This window comes from Falco cherrug, chromosome 12, assembly GCF_023634085.1.
Source record: "Falco cherrug isolate bFalChe1 chromosome 12, bFalChe1.pri, whole genome shotgun sequence".
Lineage (NCBI taxonomy): Eukaryota > Metazoa > Chordata > Aves > Falconiformes > Falconidae > Falco > Falco cherrug.
The window spans coordinates 30,809,660-30,817,309 of NC_073708.1; positions in this window are offsets into that span (position 1 = coordinate 30,809,660).

Here is a 7,650-nt window from a genome sequence, read left to right on the forward strand (position 1 = left end):
GCAAAGAAAAGCAAATACAGGCTTTACACTAAATGCCCATGATGGATAGATTTGTCTTGCTGTGTGCTACTCTGATTCCAATGTATTCATTCAAACTACACATGTAATTCAAAATTTTCCTTGAATTTATTCTTGTTTACAGGAACTCTGAAGCACTGTGCTTGCAAGTGTTTGCAAATGACAAAGTACCATACTCTGCTCCAGGGAAGGATTTGAGTCCATATCCTGAATTAAGTCCATAGCATACTCTTACTAGCTGCAATAAATAAAGGGTAGGCTTTGATTTGTCTATGTGACAGTGTAAATCAAAGGAAGTAGAGGGAACAAAACCCCAGCCACATGGTATCTATGAAATGAGGACAGGTGGAGAAGGTGGCTCTGCTTTACCCACAAAGCTCTGGCCAAAATCTAATTGGCTTTGAAAGGGCAAAAAGCTCAAACCTTTCACTTGGAGGGACCTCAGACCTTTGTGTTCCAAAAACAGTGTGCAAATCCACACGTTTTACTGTCAAAATTAATCACAATACTGAGGTTTAAAAAAATTTTTCATACTAAAGGAGAGAATTCTGCAAGATTTTAAGTTTCCTAGGTGACCAGCATTGGGTCTTTGAAGCCCACCTGTGGGGAATGAAAGATACAGATAGATATTCCCTTTTTTTTTTTTTTTTTTTGGCTCTTTCCTTTCTACAAATTACACACAGCTTTACAAGGTACCTTTGCACCAAAATCTCTAAAGCCTCAGGAAGCCTGAGCAAGCTGTAGTTTTGCCAAAGTTTTTTGGGGTTGGTTTTTTGGGGGTTTTGTATTCTCTATTTAGACAATTTTTGTAGAAGCAAAAAAAAACCTAATTAAATTGTCTCAGCATTGACAATTTTTTTGTTGCATTTTTTCTATTACCTTCTCAGTAGGTCAGCCTGATGGACTGGAGCAGACATGTGAAAACATGATCTCATTGAGTTCAATGAGGTACTTGCAGCCCAAACCTATTAGCATGCTAATCTGAGTATGTTCTATATTCAATTTTATTTTAAAAGATGCATGATTTCCTACGTTAGCCTTTTAAACTAACAAAGATACAGGGTAGCCTTGTCTTATTGAAAACACGAAACCACTTCCTTCTGCTTCCAAGACTGGTTTCAGAATTCAGATTTGCACAGGCCAACCTGCCCATCAGTCTCTGTGACCTGGCAAAGGTCATTCTCTTGGTGGATGAGTTTTCTGACCTTCTAAAGATGGGAGAATCAAGTTCAATAAGCAGCTTCAAAAGCAAGCCTTTCATCTCTGACCTCCAGGCTGGATTACTGCAACTCATTAGACTGTTACAGTGAAACATGCTAATAGATTGCACATTAAGAGTCATTGATGTATCAGCACCTGGGGTGAAAGTCTCTATAGGAAGAGTTCAAGATGCCATGCATTACTTGCAGTCACTGCCGTACTCCATGGGTTAAGCCACTTCATCTCACCTAGGCTCTTAGCTGTCAAAAGTTTTTCATATTATTTTAAAACAGAGGCAGAAAAGAGTGGTAACTAGAGCAGCTACCTGGATTTATCCTTATCTTTTCCAGCAACTGAGTTTAAAGTAGAAGAGCAGGGAATAAGAAAGAAGGTTTGATAGAAAAATCCTTAGAGGAAGACAGAGGTCACAAAGCAGCTCTGTTGAGCGTTAGAGTGGAAGAACTGTGCTTACAGCTCCTATAGGAGAGGTTTGCATCAACGCGTTTTGTTCCTGTTGTTCCAGGAGCCAGAATTATGTATGCAGTCTATAAAAATGACACCAAGTCCAAATGATTTTAAGGAACATTTTAGTGGTACAGGGAAACTTGTAAACCATTATAGCAAAGTGTTTTGATGCAGGTAAAGTTATACATGGCAAAAATGCTTTTTTATTAGCATACTAAAATGAAGCAAAACTGGTATAAATGGTTGGGGGTGGGGGGCTGTCCTCTAAAAATAGCTATGCTTTTATTATGGCATCTTGATGAGACCCCTCAGACCATTAGCAGCCATATCGCTTCACACCCATGCCTGACAACTACACTGCCAGATGCTGGCAATGAGTTACAGCCTGACTCCACATCAATGACAACAAAAGGAAAAGTTTAATGTCCCCAAACCTGCTACCACTCAGCAAACTGACCAGTGTTATCCAGCATCAGCGCTTGAGAACCTTCGGAACACTTCTCTTTGCTAATGCTGTGCTCATTTCATTAACTGCTCTTGTTATCCCCATCAAATTCAAGGTCCTCCTTAAAATCCTAGGTATCAGCTCATGATAGCCATTAAGAAACATCCTCCAAGATGTGATGCCTCTTGACATATATGTCCCACAGGCACTATGAAACATTACAATGATAAAACTGGAAGTCAAATTGAAGAGAAGGAGATTTCCTCAAGGATAGCCTGCTCACAGAAAAAAAAAAAAAAATCAAAAAGTCCATAGGTCTCAATGGCTTCCATAGCCACACAGAAAAGTAATTTCAGTGGATCCTTTCTCTCGCAATACTGACAACAAAGAGAGGCCAGCACATTAAAAGTAAGGTATTTTTTAAAGCAGTTACCCAAAATGATGAGAGAGACCAAACAGCCATGAGGAATTGAAGCAGGGACACATTTAAATACTGCACCCTGAGACAGCCATGAGAAGTTCTCTAATACCATACAGGGACATGTGTATTATGTATGCTATGTTAGCTATGCCCACAAACACCTCCAGCCATTAAAGCTGCAGCTAAAGCAGAATGCAGCTGTAACAGAAGATGATGCAGGATCAGCAGCATTCATGATAGCAGTCACTACTAGTGATAGGGTAGTACTCTTGGCACAGCCGCAGAACACATCTCCCTTAGCCTCAGATAAAATATAAGAATTTGCCCTTTTAATGCCAGAGCTCACAACCCACCATATTGTCCGAGACTGCGTTCGTCATAGTTATTCACAATAACAAAGGCTTTAGATAAAACGCTAAAGCCATCCAGACTTACCCGAACTCTGGTTTAAGGGCTAGTGTGTGATCAAATTGTGCCATCATGCATCATGCCCTGAATGAGTGTGGAGTGTACAAGTCTTGAGGAATACCTGCTATCTGTGATTCTGACACACAGCAGCAGCACCGTGCAGTTACTTCATCTTCGTTAAAAAATAGTACGCATCATCTGAGGACAAACTAGCTTCCTTGTCACCAAATCATCATAATTAATTTAACCACTATCATCACAGCTGAACTTTCCAGCCCAGTCAAATGAAGTCAGTCAATTCCTTCTGTGTACTTTTTTTGGATGTTTTCTTTCCTCTGTGGCTAATTATTGAACATTTTTTTAAGCCCTAATTCATGCCTCCTTCCTGCTTACTGAAGATAAAATGTCATCTGTGCAGGAGCTCATAATCAGCTGATCCTGACAAGCAGAGAATAAAGCACAAAAGGAAGAATATTGTTTTAAGGAGGGAGAAATCCAGATCTAACTACTGGGACTTTTGCCAGGGATTTAAATGTGAACAGAACAGAGGCCTCATTGTTGACACTTGAAAATTGGACCCTGTTGCTTCTCAAGGGTTTTGTTTCCTTCTAGTTCGCTGAATGAAAAAAATGGTGAAACACAAACCAGTATAGCCTCATCTGTATTATCAAAGTAGTGGGACAGTGATACAGCTGAGGATATAGCATAGTGGGCAAACCCCCACCAAACACAGTGCTAGCCGAGGTTCTGACTGCTTTGAGAATCATTCCCCATTTTGTTAAAGTGCTTCAAAGAAGACACAGAAACCTTCTCCAGGCTCTAGAATTTGAAGATGCTCTTTGTATACCTGGAAGTCTCTGAAATCCAGCTGACACGTTCAGCTCCAAGCTCAGCTATTTCCCTTCACCCTTTTAGTTCATGAAATACCTCACATGGAATGGGGGGAGAGAGTGACCACCAAGTACTGAGACCAAAGAACAAAACCAGAGTCCTCTCATTTCACCCCATCCTGAATAAGTAGGGCTGCTGATGTTAAGGAACTGCACTCTCTTCCCATCTCCATTATTCCTCATACTCTAAAAACAGAGTTCTAGAGAAGAAAATAAAATCAACCTATCCTAATGTTATCTTTTTCTCCTCACCTCAGATACATATCCATCCTGATACACCCTATTCATTCTTGAATTTATTCTCTCACATTTCTCTTTTACAGAAGAGAAACTGACACACTAAAAATCTATGTGACCCTTGCAAGATGGCATAGGAAACTGAAATCTGGAGTCTCCATTCCTTCGCTAGGAACTTTACCATTACTCCATTATCACATTATACAGTCAAACAGGCTTTCCTATCCCAGGATGGTTCTGCCAGGGACCAAATGCGCCAGCAGGCCTTAATTGCCCTGACCAGCCTCAGCAGGGGCCTCTGCGCAAGTACCCACCACCCAGGGCTCCATTTCAGCTCAGCCTCCAGGCCTTGATGAGCTTTGCTGGAGTAAGCTTGTACACAGCCCTGTGCCCTGCTGATCCTGACACACTGGCTGCACCTTCCGCTCTCACCTTGGACCAGACCTGTCACCTAGAACCTGTCTGATGATCACTGGACTGTCAATCGGACCCAATCCTACCACCAACACTGTGCTGCTCACCCTGTTGTAAGATGACTAGCTGGTAATGTGGTCACCCTCAGCCCCCAGCTCACTTCCCCTCCTCATGGAGCAGCCCCACCCTCACTGCTCACTGACAGGTTGTAGAGGAAGAAAAAAACCCAAGCCCCAGGACATCAGTAGCAAAGGTAGAAGCGTATCTCTTATCTCCTTTGAGCATAGATCCTGCTTTAATCATTGGACAGAGGCAAGCATGCCATCATCACCAAAATAAAAACCTGTCTTCATTTGTTATCCTACTGTAGGAGGATTTGCAATAGTGGCTTAAAACTGGCTACTACAAGTGTAAATTCAATGGTGCATATTTCATTTTTGCATGTACAATTTTTCACTCAGTCACTCCTTCCTGATCATTTCTGCTAAAGGAAAGTAAGGCTTGCCAGACACCAGCTTTCTGTGAAGTTATCTGCTATCCAGATAAAGAACTGAAAGCCTTCAACAGAAGCACATGAGATTCACTGCTGACAAGGACAATGTTTCAAGCTTACTCCAGGGAAGAGTCATTGCAGTTAACACTGAAAGGGAAAATCACCTTGATAATTTACTAAAGCCGGACTAAAAATGAAGGTGTTGCAATGCAACAGTTTCCAGACCAGCTCAGGCAGCCCAGCCGCCATCTCGTGGCTAACAAATCACACTGCTGCCACTTTGCTAGGTTACGCCTTCATCATTTACTCCTTCATTATTTATTCTGTTCACGTATGGAATAAATCTGACAACAACATATCCCAGGAAGGAATAAGGAGCTCTGATTCTCTGGAGTCCAAATATACAATATAGATCAATGCTGCTAGAAGGGAAAAAAGAGATAAATTTCATTAACTCAAGTCTTAAGATTGCAGAGAGCGGTAGGAGGGGGAGCATCTGGGTTGGGGCAGCAGTCATCTAAATTTGGGTACTATTCCGTACACACTGATCTGACAAAAGAAGACCAACTTCAATACCAACATGAAAAAACATCCTTTAAAAGTTTGGAGAAAATATTTCATTTGACAACTGGGCCAAATACCCCATTCTTTATGCAATTCTAGAAATTAGGCACTGAGGGAGGTAAGAAATACCACTTTTCCAGAAGATTCTTGCATCTTTTGTGGCCCCTTGCATTGACCTCAACAGCCATTTGTAAAGGCCAAAAGTGGTATTTGAGAATATGAAGAACCTACAGTAAAACTTGCACAAGAACTTTAGAGCCTCTTTAGAAAAGTTTACCAAGCTTTCAGCCCATTTAGCACTTCCAGTAGCTTCTATTGGTTATGTGTGAATCCCCTTACACCCTTTTTCCACAGTGACTTGATGCTGAAATGTTGGTTTTCTTACCCCACTACTGTTGCACTTGAATTTTCTACATTGGATTGTGTAGAAAAGACACGACAAGAACCTGAGAGAAACTGGAAGACCTTGACCACAATCTCACTCATGAACAGGAATAAAACCGACTTGTATCATTTTGATGGAACTCACATTGGAAACAAGTCCTTATATTTGCCATTACAAACAAAAGAGAGAATGACCACAAGGCTGTTCACAATATGTCCCAATAGTTATAACGAACACATCTTTCCTGTGAAAATCTACATGCCAGTGAAAGCTGAAGGAAAAATTAGGCAGGTCAGATTATACAGCATGTGCCACAAGCAACATTTTTACTTCCACTTGTTAAATGAACTGTTTCCAAGACAAGCTATCAGAGCTGCTTCTTTTCTGTGCCTTCACTGACTTCATACAGGAAGGCAGCCACAAAATTACCAGATTCCAAAGACTTACTACCTTTCTCCTTGCCTGTTCCCTCCAGTTCCAACTGGAATCGCTGTCCTGAACTGTTACATGGAGCTGTGTGCTCTGAAACAGGTGTCTTCCACTAAAAGATCTGCAAGCTGAATGCTACAACATCAATTTGTTTAGCACACCATTTTGGTATCTATCACCAAAAAGTGCTGTAATCCAGCAGTGTTTTTATCAAACTAAGACACAGAAGACAACCATACCAAATAACAAGTTATTCTTCAAACCTCTATTTTCACATCTGTTTTGCTAGTCTGCAGCAATACGAAAGACTGTATTAAGGATATTATACAGGTGACTAAGTTACACATCAGGTTTCTATCAACTGTTTTCCCAATAAATGTTGGTTATGATTTGTTAATTAATCCAGTATTGTCTGAATTTTAAACTAAAATATTTTAGTAAGCTGTAACAAAAGGTTTAGGAACATCATTTTTAGAAGGTGACAGATATCAACAAATAGAAGACTGCTTGAAAGATGTTTATGCTTAAAATATAATGCCTACTACATATATCCTTTTCAACTTTTATGTTCTAGTCAATGTATTATAATTGAGCTCTACTGAATTACTTTTCTAGTGGATAAATACTGTACACGCTGTAGTGTGAAGAGACATCATGTAATGTATACTAATTAAGCCATTATATCTGTAGAGAAGATCATATCTGAAATATCAAATTAGCAGGAATTAAACATCTCTAAGGATTAATGAAATGTTATGGAGCCATTCACTTCCAGGTCAAAAGGTTCAATTTCAGCTTAGTTTAATAGTTATAATGAATTTATGTGCTGGAGTTAACAATTCTCTGCATCCATTCATAAATCAGGGTAAAATCCCCTGGCTCATCCCATGAACAGCAGACTTTAACCAGCACAGCCAGAACAATGCAGTCAGGAATATTGTGCTAGGCCTGTATTTGGCATGTAGCCTTAGGCTTCACGGGATCAAACAGCACATTTACTGGATGGCTGCAATATGCATAGGCAGCAACGAGGGACACCAGAGACACTCACTCGGTCCTCTTTACAGATGTGCCAACAATTGCTAACCCCAGCAACAAAGTTTTATTTTACTTAGTTAACTCTCCATTCTGCTTATCCTGATTCCTCTTTCAGCAGCCCTTGCTGCTTCTAGCAGACAAGCACGGATGTGGTGAGGGCACGGGAAAGGAAGAATTGTAGCCAACTCTTATGCAGCATTATCTTAAAGTTAATGTGACACTAAGTACACAACAAACCCTGGT